Source organism: Somniosus microcephalus, chromosome 4 (genome assembly GCF_052327205.1).
Source record: "Somniosus microcephalus isolate GS21.2 chromosome 4, FLI_Smic_1.0, whole genome shotgun sequence".
In the NCBI taxonomy this organism is placed as follows: Eukaryota; Metazoa; Chordata; class Chondrichthyes; order Squaliformes; family Somniosidae; genus Somniosus; species Somniosus microcephalus.
The window spans coordinates 51,070,844-51,095,972 of NC_140990.1; the positions used below are offsets into that span (position 1 = coordinate 51,070,844).

The following is a 25,129-nucleotide window of genomic DNA, read 5'->3' on the forward strand; positions in this document are numbered from 1 at the left end:
CCTTTCTTGGTCTGCAGACTCGAGTTTTCTCTCAGCAAAACGACGAGGGCGGGTGCCTCTTTTCGATGCTCGTTTACTTCTTCAGAAGTATTGTTGCCGCAGGGTAAGATCGAACTCGTCGCCACTGTAAAGTCTGTGGGTTGTATAGCGAAGTAATACACAGACTACAAGAGTAACTTAAACAGGACTTTACTATTCGAAGGTCAGGGCGAATCTGCCCAATAAATCCTGACACAGCACTTATATACTGGTGTGGTCACCGTCGGTATTACAGTATACAGCAGCCAAGATAAAGTAGTGCCACACCTAAAATAGTTCTCTTAAAGGTGAACGGTTACATACAATAGTTCTCTTAAAGGTAGAACAGTTACATACACTACAATGATATATTAGAATTTTCTGTCCTGTCAGACTTGGACATCTTGTAGATCCATCTTTTAAAAATTACATAGAATACACAGCACAGAAACAGGCCATTCGGCCCAACCAGTCCATGCCGGTGTTTATGCTCCACTCAAGCCTCCTCCCGTCTTTCCTCATCTAACTCTATCCGCATAACCCTCTATTCCCTTCTCCCTCATATGCTTATCTAGCCTCTCCTTAAATGCATCTACACTATTTGACTCAACGGGATTCTTTTATTTTTCCTACCACCGATGTTAAGTTGACTGGTCTATTGTTCCTTGGACATATTCTATCTCCTTTCTTAAGTAGAGGTATTACGTTAGTTATCTGCCAGTCCTCTGGCACTACACCTTTTTGTAAAGAATTATTAAATATGTGTAACAGTGTCTCTGCTATCTCTTTGGATTCTTTTAAGATGCGCGGATGAAATCCATCCGGACCAGGGGATTTATCTTCTTTGAGTCTGATTAGTTTACTTCATATTTCTCTTTTTATTTTAAATACGGTTATATCATTTCTAATCACAGCTTCCGATGTCATGCCCACCTGCTCTGTCTCCATGGTAAATACTGAAGCAAAGTAATTAATATTTCTGCCATTTTGCCTGTGAGATTATCCTGTCCATCCCTTAGTGGCCCTATTTCCATCCCAACTTTCCTTTTTTTTACTTATGTGTCTGTAGAACATTTTACTATTTTGTTTTAGATTCCTTGATAATTTAATTTCATAGTTCCTCTTTGCCTTCCTAATTGCTTGTTTGACTTCTCTCCTAATCTCTTTGTATTCTCTCTCGTCATGCTCATCCCTGCTGTCCATGTACTTAGTGTATGCCTCTTTCTGTACCCTCAATTTGTCCCTCATGTCTTTATTCATTCATGGTGACCCATTACTGTTTAGTCTGTTCTTTTTTTTAGCGGAATATATTATTCCTGGACTCTGTTGAACACCGTTTTAAATGTTTCCCATTGCTGTTCTACATCAGTGTTTGCCATTATTGTTGTCCATTTGATTTTCCCAAGTTCTATTCTCAGCTCCTCAAAATTGGCTTTTCTCTAATCTATTACCCTGGTCTTTGTCATGGTTGTGTCATTATCATTTATTATCTTAAAGCATATTATATTATGGTCACTATTGCCTCGATGTTCCCCTACTTGTACTTCTCTTATCTGCTCTGGTTCATTCCCCATTACTAGATCAAGTAGCAGATCCTCCCTTGTTGGGCTTCTTACACACTGGGTTAGAAAGGAGTCCTGTACACATTTTACAAACTCCATTCACTTATCCCCTTTACCTACCTTTTCTGGCCAATTAATTTTGGGACAGTTGAAACCCCCCTACATTATTATTCTATGTTATTTACGTTGTTTGCTTATTTCTTCCTCCACCTCCCTTCCACTATTAGGTGGTCTGTACACTACCTCTATTAGTATGACTGATCCTTTATTATCTTTTATCTCTATTCACATGGATTCTATTTCTGTCTTTCCACTGCCATTCTGTTATCTCTAATAAGTACAGCTACTCCACCTCCCCCCTTTTCCCTCTGTAACTTTTCTAAATATGTTATAACCTGCAATGTTTAAATCCCAGTCTTGATTTTTCTGTAGCCATAACTCAGTAATCCGTACAAAACCCATTAAGGCAAGTGCCCCAGTGCCCCACAGATATTAAACAAACAATAACCGGTTACTTGGGTTTATAAACAGAGGAATAGAATATAAAAGCAAAGAGATGATGCTGGAACTTCATAAATCACAGGTTAGGCCTCAGCTGGAGTGTTGTGGACAATTCTGGGCCCCACACTTGAGGAAAGGTGTAAAGGCCTTAGAAAGGGCCCAGAGGAGGTTTACCAGGATGTTACCCGGGATGAGGGACTTCAGTTCTGAGGAGAGGTTGGAAAAGTTCGGACTGTCCTCCTTGGAACAGAGAAGGTTCAGAGGTGACTTAATCGAGGTTTTCAAGATGGTGAGAGGTTTTGACAGAATAAATAGGGAAAGAAACATTCGCTCTGGTGAGTGGGTCAATAACTAGAGGTCAAAGATTCAAAAATATTGTCCAAAGATCTAGAGGAGAGATGAGGAGAAATGTTTCCACTCAGAGAGTTGTGGGGATCGGGAACGCTCGACCTGAAAAGATGGTGGAAGCTGATTCCGTTAATAATTGTAAAGCAGAGTTGGACGGGAACTGGAGCAACTGACAGGGTTACGGACAGAAAGTGAGGATGTGGGACTAAACACAACGACTCTTTCAAAGAGCCGGCACAGGCACGACGGGCCGAATGGCCTCCTTCTGTGCTGTAAGTTTCTATGTATCAATTCTATGAATAATAACTGTACAATACAGCAACACTCACAATTAATAATTCCATCATAATGTGATTGTGAGGATCGATTATCGCCCCTTTAACCTGAGGTGCCCACCGGTCGAGGAACGTATCAAGTGAACCGGTGGACACCGCCTGCTCCCTCTCCAGGGCTACCCAGGCAGGGACAAGACCACAGGAGAGAGGCAGGCAGCCAGAGTGACCTCCCATGGGCCCCGCCCATCCTGGGCCTACAAATTGCTGTTTTCACCAGGCCCAAGAGCAGGTCCAGGAGAAGATCCTCCCACTTACCCACTCCCCTCTGCACCGGGCGGGCAAAGATTAGGAGCGTGGGGCTAAAGTGTAACCAAGAGTTGAGGAGCAGCCCCTTCAGGTAACTATACAGGGGCTGCAACCTCTCACACTGAATATATACACGGCCCATGGACTCCTCTGGGCCGCAAAAACCACATCTCGACTTGCAATGGTGCAGGGAAGGACTCCCGCATAGAGAGTCCTTCACTGGGGAACCTCGCCTCCACCAGACAGCAAGATGACCCGCCAGTCTGATTGAGATTGGGCAATAAACAAAATTAATCAATAAATAATACAGAAACTGTTGTGTCCGTGTATAATAAGACACAGACTGCAGGAGAATGGTACAACAGGTGTTTACTAAACGTGGCTCACACTGGAACTGATCTGTACAGATTACTACTCAGTGCTATATACAGGTGTGGTCACTGCCGGTACTGCAGTATACATGAGCTGTAAAACATAGTTCCCCCCTTAAAGGTATATACATTACAATTCCTCCCCTTTTAGATTAACAGCACCATAACACTCATTTAACAATTAAATATCAAACTAATTACAATTAACACTTTTAACATGCAACATTAGCTGAAAATAGTCTATTTATATATTCAGTCTTTGGGGAGGCTTCCTGATCCTTTCTGGATAGCGCCTTTCCCGAGTGTCTTGCTGTTGGTGCGGAGGCGATTCTGGCCCCCTGTCGTCGGTTGGTTCATCAGCTTCCGATGCTACTGTTTCTGGGGTAGATGCGACCTGTACGTCGGGTTCATCACCAGGTACGTATGGGCAAGGCATGGGGTTGACTTGTTCCTGTGACTCTAGGATCTGGTCAGCATGGCGTCTCACGATGCTCTCCCCAACGTCCACTGTGTACATTAGTGGGCCCTGCCATGTGCATATCGTTCCTGGCTGCCATTTTTCTGTTCAGTAGTCGCGGGCCAAGACTGGTTGCCCTACATTGAAGCTCCTTGTTGGCTTCTCATGGATGTGCTGGAATTGCTTACTCTCAACATCTCTTCGTACGTTTGGTCTGAGCAAATCCAGGCGAGATCTTAACCTTCGGTTAAAGAACATCATGGCTGGGGCCTGGTTGGTGACTGCATGTGTCGCATTCCGGTAGGCGAACAGGAAATTGTCCACCTTGTGCTGCAGTGGAATGTTGTCATTGTACATAGCCTTCATTGCCTTCTTAAAGGTTTGTACGAACCTCTCAGCCAATCCATTTGTGGCTGGATGATACGGGGCGGATTGTAATGCCTTACCCCATTCTTTTTCAAGAACCTCCGGAGCTCTTCAGACATCAACTGTGGTCCATTGTCGGAGCAAATCTGTTCTGGCAAGCCATTCCTGGCAAAAATGGTCTGTTGGACTGCAATAGTTTTCTCTGTGGTGGTGGAGGACATTTTGATGACATCAGGCCATTTCGAGTGCGCATCCACGGCTATTAAAAACATTGAGTCCATGAATGGACCAGCAAAATCAATATGCACCCGTTGCCATGGAGATGAGGGCCACTCCCATGGGTGTAGAGGGGCCTGTGGTGGTGCATTTTGGACTTTCTGGCATCCTGAGCAGCTCTTGGTCAGGTCCTCGATTTGTTTATCAATTCCCGGCCACCACACATAAGCCCTGGCTAGGCTTTTCATTTTTACCCCTCCCAGATGACCCTCATGAAGCTCATTGAGTACTCTATCCCTTAACTTGGGTGGAATTACCACTCGGGATCCACACATCAAGGTCCCCCGGCGCACTGACAGCTGTTCTCTCCTTGTCGAGAATGCTGGCAACAGTGAGTCACCATGTGCTGGCCATCCCTTCACCATCAAATCTTATACCCGAGACAGTGTCGGGTCATTTCGGGTTTCCTTTTCGATACAAGCGTTAGTTACCGGTAGGTGTTCAACTATAGTCGAATGGAATATTTCAACAGGATCCATTGCTGGTGCTTCCTCCGCAGTAGGCAGTGGCAGGCGTGATAGCCCATCAGCATTTCCATGCTGTTTCGTGCCCTTATATTCAATCTCATAGTGGTGCGCCCCTAGAAAAAGTGACCATCTTTGTAGTCGTTGTACAGTCATCGCCGGAACGCCCTTCTTCGGATTAAAAATGGAGACAAGAGGCTGGTGATCAGTCAGCAAGGTGAATTTCTGCCCGTGCAGATAGTGATTGAACTTTTTCACTCCCCACACTAGGCTGAGGGCCTCCCTGTCAATCTGGGCATAGTTACGCTCGGCTGAGGTTAGTGATCGTGACGCAAAGGCTATTGGCCTCTCTGAGCCGTCTGAGAATTTGTGCGACAGCACCGCTCCAATGCCGTAGGGTGATGCATCACATGCCAACCAAATTAATAATGCTGGGTTGTAATGGGATTTTCGATGTGATTAGTGTTTTGCTCTTCTGGAAAGCTCGTCTACATTCGTCACTCCACTTCCATGGCACCCCAGTTTGCAGTAGGATGTTCAGTGGGTGCAGTATTGTAGACAAATTTGGCAAGAACTTATGGTAGTAGTTTACCAGCCCGAGGAACGACCTCAGTTGTGACACATTTTCCGGTGCTGGAGCCTTGGCTACTGCCTCAATCTTCTCTGGGGTCTTATGTAACCCCTCTTTATCGATAGCGTGGCCACAATACGAGATCTGTTTTCTAAAAAACTCACATTTGGGGCGATTAGCTCGGAGCCCATATTCCTGCAATCTAGTGAGCACCTGCTCCAGGTTGGCAAGGTGATCACTGTCATTTTCGCCCGTGACCAGGATGTCGTCCAAATAACACTGGGTCCCTGGGATCCCTTGCAGGACTTGTTCCATTGCCCTCTGCCAAATAGCCGGAGCTGATGCTACTCCGAATACCAGCCAGTTGTATTGGTAGAGACCTTTATGGGTGTTGATTGTGAGGTATTTTTTTGATGCTTCTTCTACCTCCATTTGCAGATACGCCTGAGCCAGATCAATCTTAGTGAAGCGTTTCCCTCCAGATAGCGAGGCGAAAATATCTTCAATCCGTGGAAGTGGATATTGTTCAGTGTGAAGGACCGGGTTCACTGTTACCTTAAAGTCCCCACAGACGCGAACCTTCCTTGGTTCCCCAGGCGTGCTGCTCAACGACTTTTTCATCACAGGGACGATGGGTGTAGCCCACTTGCTCCAGTCTATCTTGGACAGTACACCTCAACATTCCAGACTCTCCAGCTCTGCTTCGATGGCTGGGCGGATCGCATAAGGTATCGGTCTGGGGTAGACTTTTTGCCCCGTGTACATCTTCAAAATAATTTTTGTGTCTCTCAAGGTTATGTGTGAGAAAAGCCACTCGTCCTCCCGTCGGTTTATGACTGTTAGGGCTGATCCTGTGTCCAATTCCATCTTTACCTGGACTCCTGCTATCTTGAGAGTGACCCAAATGGTTCGGTGATCCTCCGTTGTGATCACATTATGTAGTTTCAGACAACTCAGTTCCCTGCTTTCAGAGTCGTTATCACTCTTTTGTTCGTCTGAACTATTCTCCGTCATCTTATGTACCTTCTTGTACTTTCCTTTGGTAGGTTTCTTATTGCTGGTTTTCTTTCCCGACCTGCAGACTCGTGCTATGTGTCCTACTTTTCCACACTGTCTGCACACTTTGTCTTTGAACCAGTAATCATTCTGGTCGTGTGTTGTTCTGCCACAGCGATAGCACTTCTCTGTTCCATATGACATTTCATTTGTGCCATATTCTTGCAGTCTCTGTTGCATCTCTGCAGCACCCCGTGCTGTTGCTTCAGATGATACCACAATGCTGAAAGCCTTTTCCAGCGTAAGGTCCTTTTCAGATAAAAGCTGTTTCTGGGTTCCTTCACTTTGAAGCCCACACACAAACTTGTCCCTTAAGGTATCTGCCAGTCCCACTCCAAACTGGCAGTGTTTCGATAGTTTGCGCAGTTCTGTTAAATAATCAGCATTGCTTTCATCCTTATGCTGGTTCCGTTTGTGAAACTTGAATCTTTCTGCTATCAGCAGCGGTGTGGGGTTTAAATGTTCCTGTAGTATCGTTACTATGTCTTCAAAACTCTTTTCCATTGGCTTTGTTGGGGTTACTAGATTTTGTAATAAACCATACGTCTTTGCACCCATTAAATTTAACAATACCGATGCTTTCTTGTCATCTGACACCTCATTTGCCTTGCAGTATACCTCTATTCGTTCGACATATGTAGTCCAATCTTTGACTTCATTGTCAAATGCGGTGATACTGCCACTCTTTGGCATTTTGGGTGTGGTTTAAAATGGTGTCTCCCAATGACTTAAAATGGCGTCTCCCGCGCTTTCCTTCCTCCCCTGCTGCTGCCAACGCCACTCTCGGCGGTCCTCGTGGCAATGGCGGCACCTCACGGGTTTCTGTGCGTCTCTCTCTCCCTCTCTCTGATGCTGCTCAGCCCCTGAACACCGGCTGCACCCTGTGCGCTCTGCCCTCTCTCTCTCTCCCCCGTCGACGCTGCTCGGCCCTTTGCTGTGCCACTCGGTCGGGCTCTAGCCCGTCGCTGTCCAGGAAGGGTCTGCGCACTACCTGTTGCCAGCCTGTTTCGCTGGACCACCTCGACTGGAAAGCCAAGCCTGGCTCTCGACAGCCTCCCCCGCAATTCTCGAGTCTCTGCTGGATGACTGGGCGGTTGCCCGTGGTTGACGCCCGAGTCTCTGGCCTTGACCTCCAATCCACTGATCTCCAGGAACGAATCCCCGAGAGGTGATGCAGAGTTGCAGGTAGGTTTGAACTTGCCTTGTCGCCAATGTTGTGTCTGTGTATAATAAGACACAGACTGCAGGAGAACGGTACAACAGGTGTTTACTCAACGTGGCTCACACTGGAACTGATCTGTACAGGTTACTACTCAGTGCTATATACAGGTGTGGTCACTGCCGGTACTGCAGTATACATGAGCTGTAAAAGATAGTTCCCCCCTTACAGGCATATACATTACAGAAACCTGAGCCCCCGGGTCCTCAGCCCTGGTGTGAAGTACGCTGGCCACCAATTTTCCATCATTAACTCACACCTCAGGCCCCGCCCAGTCTGGTTTAAATACTTATTGTTTTCTAACTGTGATTTCTAACTCAGTTTCAGGCCTGTCATTCTGACAGAAACTTATGAGGCCTCATTTTTTTGTGTGACCTACCCGAGAGGCTTTAATAAGCTGGTGTTGCTCAGATTTCGCTAGATGTTCGAAAGAGCGAACAAATAGGTTCGCAATTTTCCTTTTAGGGTTCAAATGTAAGTTTTGGTCTGGACAAACACACAGGCAACAGATTTCGTGTACAAAGATTTATCTTTATTCAATGCTCAACAAACACCGTTCATTATTTAAAGTACAATTCCAAAATATAAGACTCACAACTTATATTGATATTACCCTGATTTTGGTCCGAGGTGATCAATCTCTGTCCAAACCTCTACGTAGGGTTTCTGTCCCCAGGTCCCTGCTGTCGAGTGTTGCTCCTAGGTCCTCGCTTCCTATCTGGGGTTTTTCCTCCTGGCTTATACTATCCTATAATCTGTCCCATCTCTTTGGTTACACATTTGTTACTGTCCCTGCTTCCCGATGATTAGTTTACCCTATTCCACATCCTGTCTCATCTCCTTGATTAGTTTACGTCTTACTTCATTTAACTGGTGTCTGTAGTGACCTCACTCGTGTCTGACGAGGTTACCTATGAGCCCTCTGTTTAGAACATTCCTGAACCTCTGCATTATTTATCCATTATCCCTTACACATGGTGACTCCTTCATTTTATTTCAGTTTTCTTACATCGCTTCCATTTCCACATTCTTCCCTTTGATCATTATCATTTGACCAAATGATTTGATCACCATAAGGCTGTTTACCATCGTCGGGGTGTGTCCTTTGTCCATTGTAATGCCTGATACGCTTCCATTGATTCCACTCGAACCTTCAGCCTTTTCTCTGGTCTTTTCTGCTTACCCAGGTGAAGCATAAACACCAGCATGATCATAATTACAGTCAGGTGGGACACAAGTCTCACCCAGGGGTGTATGGTCACATTTTCACCCCAATTCCAAAGATCATCCCACCAAGTATTGATTTTGATTTGTTTAATCTTTTGGGCAATGTCCTGGGTATTCATTTCCACCCTTTCGTGGATTTCGTGAACAAGATCAAGCTTATGTCTAATTTTCATTATATGTTCTTCCTCATAGCTGGATGTTGATGTCGATTTTTGTGAAATATTTTGTCAAGTGATTCTTCAGGTCTATTGACACATTAAGATTAACAGTTGCATGCCTCTGGATGTTGATAATTTCCTCATTTCCTATTCTCATCAGTATCAGGGGGTGTGTGCAGAAGGTTGGGTTTTGGATAGGGCAGTCCTTATTCCCATAATGGTAACTAGCTTTGGTGGTGGTAACACAATATGTTGCGTCACCCATATAAGTGCTTCAAGTGATAGGTTTGTGAATCGCGTTCTCCGTGATCAAGGAGCAATTTATGGCCGTATTTCCCTTAAATCCACATCGCGCGGTGCGGGTCGGGTCGGGTAAATTTTGTATGGGCATATTACTGTTCCTTCCATAGTGGCACATTGTTCCAATGCAGTTCCCACTAGAGTGCCATTCTGCTTCACAGCATATGGCCTCATTCCTGCCACGGCCACCCATACTCCTTTTTGTATACTGCCTACGGTTTGGACCTCAAATAAAGGCATTCCTTCCTGGTGCCCTATCATGGGGACTCCTATCACCATCCCTACAGCGGTACTTCCACGGGGGCCCGTACATTCCTCGTTGAACCATACCCTGCTGAGTTTCCGTAGTTCACAGTCACTGATAGTAGCAGGAACATTCTGCTTTATCAGACCCCGGATTTGAGTATTGTTGATCCAAGTGGGTACTTCTTCACGTTTTGCCAGCATTAAGTTTTCTCTCAGCTGGTCCAGCATCCAATTGCCATATGTCATGCACAGTGTTTGTTGTTGGGTTCCGTTCGCCGCCTTTTAGGCCATGTTAATAAGTTGATTAATAGTCCGTGCATGTCCTTCTAAGACCTTCACCTGTTGTGTTTGGATCCCTATACTTTCCTGTCCTGCCTGTGACTCTTGTCTTTGATTATTATTCAGTTCCTCCAATGATGTTTTGACTTGCTGGGTTAAGGTTTTAACCTTGGAGTTCAAATTAGTTATATCTGGAGTATTTACAGGGGCCATTCCTGCTCCATAGACTGTCCCTGCATCATTCAGTAACCCTCTCTTCCTCCTTTTCCTAGCTGTCTTTGTTTCATTTCCCTGCTTCCCTCCTATCTCTCCCTTGAGCAACATCGAAGTCAAGTCCTGATGCAATCTTTTGGTTCCCTCCGGGCACCAATCGGGCAATTGTACATCGATTATATTCAGTACTATAGGTATTAATTCATATTGTATATTATCATAAATAATTTTGGTCGTGTTTCTTAATTTTACTCCTCCCTTGGGTCCCGGCTCATGTTCGGGGCAGTCCCAAACTGGAACCGGGGTACTGATTAGGTTTCTTACAGTTGAATTGCTGCTACATCCCACCATAATCTGTAAGGAGGTGCTTGTCTTGCTTACGTTGAAACACAGTTGTTTTTCTATCTTAGTACAATTCATCTCATACTCTGAACCAACAGGATTGTTGTCTTGGGCACAGCTCTGACTGTTCCGTCTGTCTGCGGTAATAGTTACATCCGAGTTCTCAGCGAGGATGATACAGCCAAACACCAGACCACAGTACCCCAGAAGGGTGGGTACTGGGGTTTCCAGGTCCAATAATCAGTTACCCAGAAGGGTGGGTACTGGGAATTCCATGTGCAATAATCAGTTACACAGAAGGGTGGGTACTGGGATTTCCATGTGCAATAATCAGTTACCCAGAAGGGTGGGTACTGGGATTTCCAGGTGTAATAATCAGTTACCCAGAAGGGTGGGTACTGGGGTTTCCAGGTCCAATAATCAGTTACCCAGAAGGGTGGGTACTGGGAATTCCATGTGCAATAATCAGTTACACAGAAGGGTGGGTACTGGGATTTCCATGTGCAATAATCAGTTACCCAGAAGGGTGGGTACTGGGAATTCCAGGTGCAATAATCAGTCACCCAGAAGGGTGGGTACTGGGATTTCCATGTGCAATGATCAATTACCCAGAAGGGTGGGTACTGGGATTTCCAGGTCCAATAATCAGTTACCCAGAAGGGTGGGTACTGGGATTTCCAGGTCCAATAATCAGTTACCCAGAAGGGTGGGTACTGGGATTTCCAGGTCCAATAATCAGTTACCCCAGAAGGGTGGGTACTGGGATTTCCAGGTCCAATAATCAGTTACCCAGAAGGGTGGGTACTGGGGTTTCCAGGTCCAATAATCAGTTACCCCAGAAGGGTGGGTACTGGGGTTTCCAGGTCCAATAATCAGTTACCCAGAAGGGTGGGTACTGGGATTTCCAGGTCCAATAATCAGTTACCCAGAAGGGTGGGTACTGGGATTTCCAGGTCCAATAATCAGTTACCCAGAAGGGTGGGTACTGGGATTTCCAGGTGCAATAATCAGTACCCCAGAAGGGTGGGTACTGGGGTTTCCAGGTCCAATAATCAGTTACCCCAGAAGGGTGGGTACTGGGGTTTCCAGGTCCAATAATCAGTTACCCAGAAGGGTGGGTACTGGGGTTTCCAGGTCCAATAATCAGTTACCCCAGAAGGGTGGGTACTGGGGATTCCAGGTCCAATAATCAGTTACCCAGAAGGGTGGGTACTGGGGTTTCCAGGTCCAATAATCAGTTACCCCAGAAGGGTGGGTACTGGGGTTTCCAGGTCCAATAATCAGTTACCCAGAAGGGTGGGTACTGGGGTTTCCAGGTCCAATAATCAGTACCCCAGAAGGGTGGGTACTGGGGTTTCCAGGTCCAATAATCAGTACCCCAGAAGGGTGGGTACTGGGATTTCCAGGTGCAATAATCAGTCACCCAGAAGGGTGGGTACTGGGATTTCCATGTGCAATGATCAATTACCCAGAAGGGTGGGTACTGGGATTTCCAGGTCCAATAATCAGTTACCCAGAAGGGTGGGTACTGGGATTTCCAGGTCCAATAATCAGTTACCCAGAAGGGTGGGTACTGGGATTTCCAGGTCCAATAATCAGTTACCCCAGAAGGGTGGGTACTGGGATTTCCAGGTCCAATAATCAGTTACCCAGAAGGGTGGGTACTGGGGTTTCCAGGTCCAATAATCAGTTACCCCAGAAGGGTGGGTACTGGGGTTTCCAGGTCCAATAATCAGTTACCCAGAAGGGTGGGTACTGGGGTTTCCAGGTGCAATAATCAGTCACCCAGAAGGGTGGGTACTGGGGTTTCCAGGTCCAATAATCAGTTACCCAGAAGGGTGGGTACTGGGGTTTCCAGGTCCAATAATCAGTTACCCAGAAGGGTGGGTACTGGGGTTTCCAGGTGCAATAATCAGTTACCCAGAAGGGTGGGTACTGGGGTTTCCAGGTCCAATAATCAGTTACCCAGAAGGGTGGGTACTGGGGTTTCCAGGTCCAATAATCAGTTACCCAGAAGGGTGGGTACTGGGGTTTCCAGGTCCAATAATCAGTTACCCAGAAGGGTGGGTACTGGGGTTTCCAGGTCCAATAATCAGTTACCCAGAAGGGTGGGTACTGGGATTTCCAGGTCCAATAATCAGTTACCCAGAAGGGTGGGTACTGGGGTTTCCAGGTCCAATAATCAGTTACCCAGAAGGGTGGGTACTGGGGTTTCCAGGTCCAATAATCAGTTACCCAGAAGGGTGGGTACTGGGGTTTCCAGGTCCAATAATCAGTTACCCCAGAAGGGTGGGTACTGGGGTTTCCAGGTCCAATAATCAGTTACCCAGAAGGGTGGGTACTGGGGTTTCCAGGTCCAATAATCAGTTACCCAGAAGGGTGGGTACTGGGATTTCCAGGTCCAATAATCAGTTACCCAGAAGGGTGGGTACTGGGGTTTCCAGGTCCAATAATCAGTTACCCAGAAGGGTGGGTACTGGGGTTTCCAGGTCCAATAATCAGTGACCCAGAAGGGTGGGTACTGGGATTTCCAGGTCCAATAATCAGTTACCCAGAAGGGTGGGTACTGGGATTTCCAGGTGCAATAATCAGTTACCCAGAAGGGTGGGTACTGGGATTTCCAGGTCCAATAATCAGTACCCCAGAAGGGTGGGTACTGGGATTTCCAGGTCCAATAATCAGTTACCCAGAAGGGTGGGTACTGGGATTTCCAGGTCCAATAATCAGTTACCCAGAAGGGTGAGTACTGGGGTTTCCAGGTCCAATAATCAGTTACCCCAGAAGGGTGGGTACTGGGGTTTCCAGGTCCAATAATCAGTTACCCAGAAGGGTGGGTACTGGGATTTCCAGGTCCAATAATCAGTTACCCAGAAGGGTGGGTACTGCGGTTTCCAGGTGCAATAATCAGTTACCCCAGAAGGGTGGGTACTGGGGTTTCCAGGTCCAATAATCAGTTACCCAGAAGGGTGGGTACTGGGGTTTCCAGGTCCAATAATCAGTTACCCAGAAGGGTGGGGACTGGGGTTTCCAGGTCCAATAATCAGTTACCCAGAAGGGTGGGGACTGGGGATTCCAGGTCCAATAATCAGTTACCCAGAAGGGTGGGTACTGGGATTTCCAGGTCCAATAATCAGTTACCCAGAAGGGTGGGGACTGGGGTTTCCAGGTCCAATAATCAGTTACCCCAGAAGGGTGGGTACTGGGATTTCCAGGTCCAACAATCAGTTACCCAGAAGGGTGGGGACTGGGGTTTCCAGGTCCAATAATCAGTTACCCAGAAGGGTGGGTACTGGGATTTCCAGGTCCAATAATCAGTTACCCCAGAAGGGTGGGTACTGGGGTTTCCAGGTGCAATAATCAGTTACCCAGAAGGGTGGGTACTGGGGTTTCCAGGTCCAATAATCAGTTACCCAGAAGGGTGGGTACTGGGATTTCCAGGTCCAATAATCAGTTACCCAGAAGGGTGGGTACTGGGGTTTCCAGGTCCAATAATCAGTTACCCAGAAGGGTGGGTACTGGGATTTCCAGGTCCAATAATCAGTTACCCAGAAGGGTGGGTACTGGGATTTCCAGGTCCAATAATCAGTTACCCAGAAGGGTGGGGACTGGGATTTCCAGGTCCAATAATCAGTTACCCAGAAGGGTGGGTACTGGGATTTCCAGGTGCAATAATCAGTACCCCAGAAGGGTGGGTACTGGGGTTTCCAGGTCCAATAATCAGTTACCCAGAAGGGTGGGTACTGGGGTTTCCAGGTCCAATAATCAGTTACCCAGAAGGGGGGTTACTGGGATTTCCAGGTCCAATAATCAGTTACCCAGAAGGGGGGTTACTGGGATTTCCAGGTGCAATAATCAGTACCCCAGAAGGGTGGGTACTGGGGTTTCCAGGTCCAATAATCAGTTACCCAGAAGGGTGGGTACTGGGGTTTCCAGGTCCAATAATCAGTTACCCAGAAGGGTGGGTACTGGGGTTTCCAGGTCCAATAATCAGTTACCCAGAAGGGTGGGTACTGGGATTTCCAGGTCCAATAATCAGTTACCCAGAAGGGTGGGTACTGGGATTTCCAGGTCCAATAATCAGTTACCCAGAAGGGTGGGTACTGGGGTTTCCAGGTGCAATAATCAGTTACCCAGAAGGGTGGGTACTGGGATTTCCAGGTCCAATAATCAGTTACCCCAGAAGGGTGGGTACTGGGGTTTCCAGGTCCAATAATCAGTTACCCAGAAGGGTGGGTACTGGGGTTTCCAGGTCCAATAATCAGTTACCCCAGAAGGGTGGGTACTGGGGTTTCCAGGTCCAATAATCAGTTACCCAGAAGGGTGGGTACTGGGGTTTCCAGGTCCAATAATCAGTTACCCAGAAGGGTGGGTACTGGGGTTTCCAGGTCCAATAATCAGTTACCCAGAAGGGTGGGTACTGGGGTTCCAGGTCCAATAATCAGTTACCCAGAAGGGTGGGTACTGGGATTTCCAGGTCCAATAATCAGTTACCCAGAAGGGTGGGTACTGGGGTTTCCAGGTCCAATAATCAGTTACCCAGAAGGGTGGGTACTGGGGTTTCCAGGTCCAATAATCAGTTACCCCAGAAGGGTGGGTACTGGGGTTTCCAGGTGCAATAATCAGTACCCCAGGAGGGTGGGTACTGGGATTTCCAGGTGCAATAATCAGTTACCCAGAAGGGTGGGTACTGGGATTTCCAGGTCCAATAATCAGTTACCCAGAAGGGTGGGTACTGGGATTTCCAGGTGCAATAATCAGGTACCCAGAAGGGTGGGTACTGGGATTTCCAGGTCCAATAATCAGTTACCCAGAAGGGTGGGTACTGGGATTTCCAGGTCCAATAATCAGTTACCCAGAAGGGTGGGTACTGGGATTTCCAGGTCCAATAATCAGTTACCAGAAGGGTGGGTACTGGGGTTTCCAGGTGCAATAATCAGTTACCCAGAAGGGTGGGTACTGGGGTTTCCAGGTCCAATAATCAGTTACCCAGAAGGGTGGGTACTGGGGTTTCCAGGTCCAATAATCAGTTACCCAGAAGGGTGGGTACTGGGGTTTCCAGGTGCAATAATCAGTTACCCAGAAGGGTGGGTACTGGGGTTTCCAGGTCCAATAATCAGTTACCCAGAAGGGTGGGTACTGGGGTTTCCAGGTGCAATAATCAGTACCCAGAAGGGTGGGTACTGGGGTTTCCAGGTCCAATAATCAGTTACCCAGAAGGGTGGGTACTGGGGTTTCCAGGTCCAATAATCAGTTACCCAGAAGGATGGGTACTGGGATTTCCAGGTCCAATAATCAGTTACCCAGAAGTGTGGGTACTGGGGTTTCCAGGTCCAATAATCAGTTACCCAGAAGGGTGGGTACTGGGGTTCCCAGGTCCAATAATCAGTACCCCAGAAGGGTGGGTACTGGGATTTCCAGGTGCAATAATCAGTTACCCCAGAAGGGTGGGTACTGGGGTTTCCAGGTCCAATAATCAGTTACCCAGAAGGGTGGGTACTGGGATTTCCAGGTGCAATAATCAGTTACCCAGAAGGGTGGGTACTGGGATTTCCAGGTCCAATAATCAGTTACCCAGAAGGGTGGGGACTGGGGTTTCCAGTTCCAATAATCAGTTACCCAGAAGGGTGGGGACTGGGGTTTCCAGGTCCAATAATCAGTTACCCAGAAGGGTGGGTACTGGGGTTTCCAGGTCCAATAATCAGTTACCCAGAAGGGTGGGTACTGGGGTTTCCAGGTCCAATAATCAGTTACCCAGAAGGGTGGGTTCTGGGATTTCCAGGTGCAATAATCAGTTACCCAGAAGGGTGGGTACTGGGGTTTCCAGGTCCAATAATCAGTTACCCAGAAGGGTGGGTACTGGGGTTTCCAGGTCCAATAATTAGTTACCCAGAAGGGTGGGTACTGGGGTTTCCAGGTGCAATAATCAGTTACCCCAGAAGGGTGGGTACTGGGGTTTCCAGGTCCAATAATCAGTTACCCAGAAGGGTGGGTACTGGGGTTTCCAGGTGCAATAATCAGTTACCCCAGAAGGGTGGGTACTGGGGTTTCCAGGTCCAATAATCAGTTACCCAGAAGGGTGGGTACTGGGGTTTCCAGGTCCAATAATCAGTTACCCCAGAAGGGTGGGTACTGGGATTTCCAGGTCCAATAATCAGTTACCCAGAAGGGTGGGTACTGGGATTTCCAGGTCCAATAATCAGTTACCCAGAAGGGTGGGTACTGGGATTTCCAGGTCCAATAATCAGTTACCCAGAAGGGTGGGTACTGGGATTTCCAGGTCCAATAATCAGTTACCCAGAAGGGTGGGTACTGGGGTTTCCAGGTCCAATAATCAGTACCCCAGAAGGGTGGGTACTGGGGTTTCCAGGTCCAATAATCAGTTACCCCAGAAGGGTGGGTACTGGGGTTTCCAGGTCCAATAATCAGTTACCCAGAAGGGTGGGTACTGGGATTTCCAGGTCCAATAATCAGTTACCCAGAAGGGTGGGTACTGGGGTTTCCAGGTGCAATAATCAGTTACCCAGAAGGGTGGGTACTGGGATTTCCAGGTCCAATAATCAGTTACCCAGAAGGGTGGGTACTGGGATTTCCAGGTCCAATAATCAGTTACCCAGAAGGGTGGGTACTGGGATTTCCAGGTCCAATAATCAGTTACCCAGAAGGGTGGGTACTGGGGTTTCCAGGTCCAATAATCAGTTACCCAGAAGGGTGGGTACTGGGACTTCCAGGTCCAATAATCAGTTACCCAGAAGGGTAGGTACTGGGGTTTCCAGGTGCAATAATCAGTTACCCAGAAGGGTGGGTACTGGGATTTCCAGGTCCAATAATCAGTTACCCAGAAGGGTGGGTACTGGGATTTCCAGGTCCAATAATCAGTTACCCAGAAGGGTAGGTACTGGGGTTTCCAGGTGCAATAATCAGTTACCCAGAAGGGTGGGTACTGGGGTTTCCAGGTCCAATAATCAGTTACCCCAGAAGGGTGGGTACTGGGGTTTCCAGGTCCAATAATCAGTTACCCAGAAGGGTGGGTACTGGGGTTTCCAGGTCCAATAATCAGTTACCCAGAAGGGTGGGTACTGGGATTTCCAGGTCCAATAATCAGTTACCCAGAAGGGTGGGTACTGGGATTTCCAGGTCCAATAATCAGTTACCCAGAAGGGTGGGTACTGGGATTTCCAGGTCCAATAATCAGTTACCCAGAAGGGTGGGTACTGGGATTTCCAGGTCCAATAATCAGTTACCCAGAAGGGTGGGTACTGGGGTTTCCAGGTCCAATAATCAGTACCCCAGAAGGGTGGGTACTGGGGTTTCCAGGTCCAATAATCAGTTACCCCAGAAGGGTGGGTACTGGGGTTTCCAGGTCCAATAATCAGTTACCCAGAAGGGTGGGTACTGGGATTTCCAGGTCCAATAATCAGTTACCCAGAAGGGTGGGTACTGGGGTTTCCAGGTGCAATAATCAGTTACCCAGAAGGGTGGGTACTGGGATTTCCAGGTCCAATAATCAGTTACCCAGAAGGGTGGGTACTGGGGTTTCCAGGTCCAATAATCAGTTACCCAGAAGGGTGGGTACTGGGGTTTCCAGGTGCAATAATCAGTGACCCAGAAGGGTGGGTACTGGGGTTTCCAGGTCCAATAATCAGTTACCCAGAAGGGTGGGTACTCGGATTTTCAGGTCCAATAATCAGTTACCCAGAAGGGTGGGTACTGGGGTTTCCAGCTCCAATAATCAGTTACCCAGAAGGGTGGGTACTGGGGTTTCCAGCTCCAATAATCAGTTACCCAGAAGGGTGGGTACTGGGATTTCCAGCTCCAATAATCAGTTACCCAGAAGGGTGGGTTCTGGGGTTTCCAGGTCCAATAATCAGTTACCCAGAAGGGTGGGTACTGGGGTTTCCAGGTGCAATAATCAGTTACCCCAGAAGGGTGGGTACTGGGATTTCCAGGTCCAATAATCAGTTACCCAGAAGGGTGGGTACTGGGATTTCCAGGTCCAATAATCAGTTACCCAGAAGGGTGGGTACTGGGATTTCCAGGTCCAATAATCAGTTACCCAGAAGGGTGGGTACTGGGGCTTCCAGGTCCAATAATCAGTTACCCAGAAGGGTGGGTACTGGGATTTCCAGGTCCAATAATCAGTTACCCAGAAGGGTGGGTACTGGGGTTTCCAGCTCCAATAATCAGTTACCCAGAAGGGTGGGTACTGGGATTTCCAGCTCCAATAATCAGTTACCCAGAAGGGTGGGTACTGGGATTTCCAGGTCCAATAATCAGTTACCCAGAAGGGTGGGTACTGGGGTTTCCAGGTGCAATAATCAGTTACCCCAGAAGGGTGGGTACTGGGGTTTCCAGGTGTAATAATCAGTTACCCAGAAGGGTGGGTACTGGGATTTCCAGGTCCAATAATCAGTTACCCAGAAGGGTGGGTACTGGGGTTTCCAGGTGCAATAATCAGTTACCCAGAAGGGTGGGTACTGGGATTTCCAGGTCCAATAATCAGTTACCCAGAAGGGTGGGTACTGGGATTTCCAGGTCCAATAATCAGTTACCCAGAAGGGTGGGTACTGGGATTTCCAGGTGCAATAATCAGTTACCCAGAAGGGTGGCTACTGGGATTTCCAGGTGCAATAATCAGTTACCCAGAAGGGTGGGTACTGGGATTTCCAGGTCCAATAATCAGTTACCCAGAAGGGTGGGTACTGGGGTTTCCAGGTCCAATAATCAGTTACCCCAGAAGGGTGGGTACTGGGGTTTCCAGGTGCAATAATCAGTTACCCAGAAGGGAGGGTACTGGGATTTCCAGGTCCAATAATCAGTTACCCAGAAGGGTAGGGTACTGGGGTTTCCAGGTGCAATAATCAGTTACCCAGAAGGGTGGGTACTGGGATTTCCAGGTCCAATAATCAGTTACCCAGAATGGTAGGTACTGGGGTTTCCAGGTGCAATAATCAGTTACCCAGAAGGGTGGGTACTGGGGTTTCCAGGTCCAATAATCAGTTACCCCAGAAGGGTGGGTACTGGGGTTTCCAGGTCCAATAATCAGTTACCCAGAAGGGTGGGTACTGGGGTTTCCAGGTCCAATAATCAGTTACCCAGAAGGGTGGGTACTGGGATTTCCAGGTCCAATAATCAGTTACCCAGAAGGGTGGGTACTGGGATTTCCAGGTCCAATAATCAGTTACCCAGAAGGGTGGGTACTGGGATTTCCAGGTCCAATAATCAGTTACCCAGAAGGGTGGGTACTGGGGTTTCCAGGTCCAATAATCAGTACCCCAGAAGGGTGGGTACTGGGGTTTCCAGGTCCAATAATCAGTTACCCCAGAAGGGTGGGTACTGGGGTTTCCAGGTCCAATAATCAGTTACCCAGAAGGGTGGGTACTGGGATTTCCAGGTCCAATAATCAGTTACCCAGAAGGGTGGGTACTGGGGTTTCCAGGTGCAATAATCAGTTACCCAGAAGGGTGGGTACTGGGATTTCCAGGTCCAATAATCAGTTACCCAGAAGGGTGGGTACTGGGGTTTCAAGGTCCAATAATCAGTTACCCAGAAGGGTGGGTACTGGGGTTTCCAGGTGCAATAATCAGTGACCCAGAAGGGTGGGTACTGGGGTTTCCAGGTCCAATAATCAGTTACCCAGAAGGGTGGGTACTGGGATTTCCAGGTCCAATAATCAGTTACCCAGAAGGGTGGGTACTGGGGTTTCCAGGTCCAATAATCAGTTACCCAGAAGGGTGGGTACTGGGGTTTCAAGGTCCAATAATCAGTTACCCAGAAGGGTGGGTACTGGGATTTCCAGGTCCAATAATCAGTTACCCAGAAGGGTGGGTACTGGGGTTTCAAGGTCCAATAATCAGTTACCCAGAAGGGTGGGTACTCGGATTTCCAGGTCCAATAATCAGTTACCCAGAAGGCTGGGTACTGGGGTTTCCAGCACCAATAATCAGTTACCCAGAAGGGTGGGTACTGGGGTTTCCAGCTCCAATAATCAGTTACCCAGAAGGGTGGGTACTGGGATTTCCAGCTCCAATAATCAGTTACCCAGAAGGGTGGGTTCTGGGGTTTCCAGGTCCAATAATCAGTTACCCAGAAGGGTGGGTACTGGGGTTTCCAGCTCCAAGAATCAGTTACCCAGAAGGGTGGGTACTGGGGTTTCCAGGTGCAATAATCAGTTACCCCAGAAGGGTGGGTACTGGGGTTTCCAGCTCCAATAATCAGTTACCCAGAAGGGTGGGTACTGGGATTTCCAGCTCCAATAATCAGTTACCCAGAAGGGTGGGTACTGGGGTTTCCAGGTGCAATAATCAGTTACCCCAGAAGGGTGGGTACTGGGGTTTCCAGGTGCAATAATCAGTTACCCAGAAGGGTGGGTACTGGGATTTCCAGGTCCAATAATCAGTTACCCAGAAGGGTGGGTACTGGGATATCCAGGTCCAATAATCAGTTACCCAGAAGGGTGGGTACTGGGGTTTCCAGGTCCAATAATCAGTTACCCAGAAGGGTGGGTACTGGGATTTCCAGGTCCAATAATCAGTTACCCAGAAGGGTGGGTACTGGGGTTTCCAGCTCCAATAATCAGTTACCCAGAAGGGTGGGTACTGGGATTTCCAGCTCCAATAATCAGTTACCCAGAAGGGTGGGTACTGGGATTTCCAGGTCCAATAATCAGTTACCCAGAAGGGTGGGTACTGGGGTTTCCAGGTGCAATAATCAGTTACCCCAGAAGGGTGGGTACTGGGGTTTCCAGGTGTAATAATCAGTTACCCAGAAGGGTGGGTACTGGGGTTTCCAGCTCCAATAATCAGTTACCCAGAAGGGTGGGTACTGGGATTTCCAGCTCCAATAATCAGTTACCCAGAAGGGTGGGTACTGGGATTTCCAGGTCCAATAATCAGTTACCCAGAAGGGTGGGTACTGGGGTTTCCAGGTGCAATAATCAGTTACCCCAGAAGGGTGGGTACTGGGGTTTCCAGGTGTAATAATCAGTTACGCAGAAGGGTGGTTACTGGGATTTCCAGGTCCAATAATCAGTTACCCAGAAGGGTGGGTACTGGGATTTCCAGGTCCAATAATCAGTTACCCAGAAGGGTGGGTACTGGGATTTCCAGGTGCAATAATCAGTTACCCAGAAGGGTGGGTACTGGGATTTCCAGGTGCAATAATCAGTTACCCAGAAGGGTGGGTACTGGGATTTCCAGGTCCAATAATCAGTTACCCAGAAGGGTGGGTACTGGGATTTCCAGGTGCAATAATCAGTTACCCAGAAGGGTGGGTACTGGGATTTCCAGGTGCAATAATCAGTTACCCAGAAGGGTGGGTACTGAGATTTCCAGGTCCAATAATCAGTTACCCAGAAGGGTGGGTACTGGGATTTCCAGGTCCAATAATCAGTTACCCAGAAGGGTGGGTACTGGGATTTCCAGGTCCAATAATCAGTTACCCAGAAGGGTGGGTACTGGGATTCCCAGGTGCAATAATCAGTTACCCAGAAGGGTGGGTACTGGGGTTTCCAGGTCCAATAATCAGTTACCCAGAAGGGTGGGTACTGGGATTTCCAGGTGCAATAATCAGTTACCCAGAAGGGTGGGTACTGGGATTTCCATGTGCAATAATCAGTTACCTAGAAGGGTGGGTACTGGGGTTTCCAGGTCCAATAATCAGTTACCCAGAAGGGTGAGTACTGGGGTTTCCAGGTCCAATAATCAGTTACCCAGAAGGGTGGGTACTGGGGTTTCCAGGTCCAATAATCAGTTACCCAGAAGGGTGGGTACTGGGGTTTCCAGGTCCAATAATCAGTTACCCAGAAGGGTGGGTACTGGGATTTCCAGGTCCAATAATCAGTTACCCAGAAGGGTGGGTACTGGGATTTCCAGGTCCAATAATCAGTTACCCAGAAGGGTGGGTACTGGGGTTTCCAGGTCCAATAATCAGTTACCCAGAAGGGTGGGTACTGGGGTTTCCAGGTCCAATAATCAGTTACCCAGAAGGGTGGGTACTGGGATTTCCAGGTCCAATAATCAGTTACCTAGAAGGGTGGGTACTGGGATTTCCAGGTGCAATAATCAGTTACCCAGAAGGGTGGGTACTGGGGTTTCCAGGTCCAATAATCAGTTACCCAGAAGGGTGGGTACTGGGATTTCCAGGTGCAATAATCCGTTACCCAGAAGGGTGGGTACTGGGATTTCCAGGTGCAATAATCCGTTACCCAGAAGGGTGGGTACTGGGGTTTCCAGGTCCAATAATCAGTTACCCAGAAGGGTGGGTACTGGGGTTTCCAGGTCCAATAATCAGTACCCCAGAAGGGTGGGAACTGGGGTTTCCAGGTCCAATAATCAGTTACCCAGAAGGGTGGGTACTGGGGTTTCCAGGTGCAATAATCAGTTACCCCAGAAGGGTGGGTACTGGGGTTTCCAGGTGCAATAATCAGTTACCCAGAAGGGTGGGTACTGGGATTTCCAGGTCCAATAATCAGTTACCCAGAAGGGTGGGTACTGGGATTTCCAGGTCCAATAATCAGTTACCCAGAAGGGTGGGTACTGGGGTTTCCAGGTCCAATAATCAGTTACCCAGAAGGGTGGGTACTGGGATTTCCAGGTCCAATAATCAGTTACCCAGAAGGGTGGGTACTGGGGTTTCCAGCTCCAATAATCAGTTACCCAGAAGGGTGGGTACTGGGATTTCCAGCTCCAATAATCAGTTACCCAGAAGGGTGGGTACTGGGATTTCCAGGTCCAATAATCAGTTACCCAGAAGGGTGGGTACTGGGGTTTCCAGGTGCAATAATCAGTTACCCCAGAAGGGTGGGTACTGGGGTTTCCAGGTCCAATAATCAGTTACCCAGAAGGGTGGGTACTGGGGTTTCCAGGTGCAATAATCAGTTACCCAGAAGGGTGGGTACTGGGGTTACCAGGTCCAATAATCAGTTACCCAGAAGGGTGGGTACTGGGATTTCCAGGTGCAATAATCAGTTACCCAGAAGGGTGGGTACTGGGGTTTCCAGGTCCAATAATCAGTTACCCAGAAGGGTGGGTACTGGGGTTACCAGGTCCAATAATCAGTTACCCAGAAGGGTGGGTACTGGGATTTCCAGGTGCAATAATCAGATACCCAGAAGGGTGGGTACTGGGGTTTCCAGGTGCAATAATCAGTTACCCAGAAGGGTGGTTACTGGGATTTCCAGGTCCAATAATCAGTTACCCAGAAGGGTGGGTACTGGGATTTCCAGGTCCAATAATCAGTTACCCAGAAGGGTGGCTCCTGGGATTTCCAGGTGCAATAATCAGTTACCCAGAAGGGTGGGTACTGGGATTTCCAGGTGCAATAATCAGTTACCCAGAAGGGTGGGTACTGGGATTTCCAGGTCCAATAATCAGTTACCCAGAAGGGTGGGTACTGGGATTTCCAGGTGCAATAATCAGTTACCCAGAAGGGTGGGTACTGGGATTTCCAGGTGCAATAATCAGTTACCCAGAAGGGTGGGTACTGAGATTTCCAGGTCCAATAATCAGTTACCCAGAAGGGTGGGTACTGGGATTTCCAGGTCCAATAAACAGTTACCCAGAAGGGTGGGTACTGGGATTTCCAGGTCCAATAATCAGTTACCCAGAAGGGTGGGTACTGGGATTCCCAGGTGCAATAATCAGTTACCCAGAAGGGTGGGTACTGGGGTTTCCAGGTCCAATAATCAGTTACCCAGAAGGGTGGGTACTGGGATTTCCAGGTGCAATAATCAGTTACCCAGAAGGGTGGGTACTGGGATTTCCATGTGCAATAATCAGTTACCTAGAAGGGTGGGTACTGGGGTTTCCAGGTCCAATAATCAGTTACCCAGAAGGGTGGGTACTGGGATTTCCAGGTCCAATAATCAGTTACCCAGAAGGGTGGGTACTGGGGTTTCCAGGTCCAATAATCAGTTACCCAGAAGGGTGGGTACTGGGGTTTCCAGGTCCAATAATCAGTTACCCAGAAGGGTGGGTACTGGGATTTCCAGGTCCAATAATCAGTTACCTAGAAGGGTGGGTACTGGGATTTCCAGGTGCAATAATCAGTTACCCAGAAGGGTGGGTACTGGGGTTTCCAGGTCCAATAATCAGTTACCCAGAAGGGTGGGTACTGGGATTTCCAGGTGCAATAATCCGTTACCCAGAAGGGTGGGTACTGGGATTTCCAGGTGCAATAATCCGTTACCCAGGAGGGTGGGTACTGGGGTTTCCAGGTCCAATAATCAGTTACCCAGAAGGGTGGGTACTGGGGTTTCCAGGTCCAATAATCAGTACCCCAGAAGGGTGGGTACTGGGGTTTCCAGGTCCAATAATCAGTTACCCAGAAGGGTGGGTACTGGGGTTTCCAGTTCCAATAATCAGTTACCCAGAAGGGTGGGTACTGGGGTTTCCAGGTCCAATAATCAGTACCCCAGAAGGGTGGGTACTGGGGTTTCCAGGTCCAATAATCAGTTATCCCAGAAGGGTGGGTACTGGGGTTTCCAGTTCCAATAATCAGTTATCCCAGAAGGGTGGGTACTGGGGTTTCCAGGTCCAATAATCAGTACCCCAGAAGGGTGGGTACTGGGGTTTCCAG

General features: G+C 48.1%; 1 pseudogene; it reads left to right on the forward strand.

Annotated features, from left to right (window-relative positions):
* Positions 1–25,129, forward strand: part of LOC147118854 (uncharacterized) — a 305,497-nt pseudogene that overhangs the window by 55,235 nt on the left and 225,133 nt on the right.